Consider the following 2500-nt stretch of genomic DNA (forward strand, 5'->3'; position numbering starts at 1 on the left):
TCAGACAGGCGTAGCCCCGGGAGGAACCCGGGGCCGCAAGTGCGTTCGAAGTGTCGATGATCAATGTGTCCTGCAATTCACATTAATTCTCGCAGCTAGCTGCGTTCTTCATCGACGCACGAGCCGAGTGATCCACCGCTAAGAGTTGTCTGCTTTTCGGCACCGCCCCGCGCGCGCGGGAGGGCCGGGACCGCTCCGCGGGAGCGGCCCCTCCGGACAGCGGCGGCCCGCCGGCCCGCCCGCCCGCCGGCCCGCCCCCTCCGCAGGGGACGCGACGCGGCGCGGCGGGGCGAGAACGACGGGGCCGCCTCGCCTCGACTGACCGTACCGACACACGACGAGGAGAAAAAAAAAAAAAGCCCCGAGCGGCGAGGGCGCCGGGAGCCCGCGCTCCCGGCCCAAACCGGCGGAGACGAGCGCCTCGCTCGCTTCGGGGGGCGGCCCAGGCGCCCGGGCTCGGCCCGGCCTCCGCGCGGAGGCCCACGACGCCCCCGGCCGCGCCGCCTGCCCGCCTCTCCTCGGGGACGCGGGACGCCCCGCCGGCCCCCCCGCGCGCGACGGCTCCGCCGCGCCGCGACGTCCTTCTCCCCTCTCCCGCGGCTCCGGCCCGCCCCGCCGGCGCCCGGCCGCGGCCTCCGCCGCCGCGCCGGAGGCGGCCACCGCCGGAGCCCGAGCCGGCGACGCGCCGCCCGCGGCCGCGCCGGACGGCGGCCCGCCGCCGCCTCGCGGCGGCCGCCCGCCCGGAACCGCCGCCGCCGCCGCTCCTCGCCGCCTTCCGCGGGCGCGCGCCGCGCGGAAAGCGGACGGCGCTGAGGCGGGGGCGACGCCCGCTCTCCCCGTTTCCACGCGGAGACCGGGAGCGGGACGCCTCCGCCCGCCCGCCCGCTCGCCCGGCGCCGCCGGGAAGGGCGGCGGGGGAAGGGCGGCGGACGGGGCCCGGGCCGGGACGGCCGCGCCTGGCGGCGGGCGCCCTCCGGCCGGCCGGCAGGCCGAGCGGCGACGCCGCCGCTCGGCACGGGGTGCCGCCTTCGCCGGCGCTCGGCGGCGGCAGACCGCCGCCGGAGCGCTCGCCGGGGCGGGGGACGGAGGGAGGGAGGGAGCGGAGCCGCGGCGCGCCGCAGCCGCGCCGCGGAGGCGCGGCGGCGCGCCTCCCGGGCGAGCCCCCGCCGCGGGGACCCGCCCGCCCCCGGCGGGGAGCCCGCGCTCCCGCCGGGGTCGCCCCGTTTCGAGGCGGGCGAGGCCGGACACGGCCGGCCGCGCCGCGGTCTCTCCGCCGAGACCGGTCCGCGGAGAGGGGGGGGCAGCGGAACCCCTCCCCGGCACGGCCGCCCGCGGGACGAGCGCGGGCGACGGCCGGCCGTCCGTCCCTGCGCCCGGGAGCTTCCGCGGAGAGACTCCAGCCCCCTTGCGCAGGACGACGACGACGGCGGCGCCGCCCGGCCCGACCCCCGGGCCGCGCCGAGCCGCCCGAGTCTTTAAACCTCCGCCCGGCCCCCCGCGGCCTTCGACCCCCTGTGTATCGCTACGGCGAGGGAGGGCCGCGGGAGAGCGCGGACGCTAGGTACCTGGCCCTGGGGTGAGGGAAACGACCACCTCTGGGCCCCGCGGGGGTGCCTCCCCCGCTGCCGCCTTCGGGGGAGCGTCCGCCCGCGGGGGCGCGCCCGACGTCCGCCGCCACAGCCTCGTCCTCCTTCCCGGGGCCCGGGGTTTCCCTCAGCAGCCCGGCGCTGCGCCCGGGAGGAGAGCCGCGGCTCGGGCCGCCCGCTCGCGCGGGAAGGCCGCCCGGCGGTCGCCTCGCCCGCCGGAGGGCGGCCAACGGCGGCGGCGCAGCCCTTCCGCCCCCGCCCCCCGCCCCGGCTCCCCTCGGCGGGGAGGATCGGGGCGCGGAGAAGAGACGGGGGACGCGCGCCGCCGCCGCCGCGCCGCCAGGCGCCCGCGCGCCATCCCGGAACGCCCGGAGACCCCTCGCCGCCTCGCGCGGCCGGGCCGGCAGGGCAGGCGCGGGGCCGGCTGCGCAGCCGCCCCCGGCCTGGGCGCGGGGAGAGCCGGGGGAGCCGCCTCCCCCGGCCCCGAAGGCCCTCGCTCTCGTCTCCCCGCTGCCCTCGCGGCCGGCCGCCGGCGCCGCTCGCCGCTGCCGCCGCTCGCCGCTTCCTTTCGGACCGAGCGGGGCTCGGCCGGCGGCGGGCGTCGCCGCGCCCCGCGCCGGCGGCGCGACCCTTCCCGCGCGCTGCCGCCCGCGCTCTGACCGGGCCGGCGCCCCTCGCCTCGCCCCCGGGGGCCGCCGCGGCCCCCTCCCCCCCTTCTCGCCCAGGCGAGGGCGGGGAGCGGGCGCGCGGGGGATCGGTCCCCGGAGGACGGGGGCGGGGACGCCGTCCGGCGGCGGGCGCCAGCGGAGGCGAGAAGCGGAGCCGCGACGGGGACGCGGCGGTTCCCCGCCGACCGGAGGACGGGCGGCGGAGGTCGCGACGGCGGGCCGCGGCGCGGCCGGCGAGCGAGACGA

The 2500-nt window shown here is 82.8% G+C and overlaps 1 non-coding gene across 1 annotated transcript in view; it reads right to left on the reverse strand.

Moving 5' to 3' along the window:
• Nucleotides 1–147, reverse strand: part of LOC141478183 (5.8S ribosomal RNA) — a 153-nt gene extending 6 nt beyond the window's left edge. Inside the window, exon 1 of the ribosomal RNA XR_012463866.1 lies at nucleotides 1–147. This exon is cut by the window's left edge and continues 6 nt beyond it. This is a non-coding gene — a ribosomal RNA (5.8S ribosomal RNA).
• Between the last annotated feature and the right edge of the window lie 2353 nt (nucleotides 148–2500).

This window comes from Numenius arquata, unplaced genomic scaffold (assembly GCF_964106895.1).
Source record: "Numenius arquata unplaced genomic scaffold, bNumArq3.hap1.1 HAP1_SCAFFOLD_1520, whole genome shotgun sequence".
Taxonomy (NCBI): Eukaryota; Metazoa; Chordata; class Aves; order Charadriiformes; family Scolopacidae; genus Numenius; species Numenius arquata.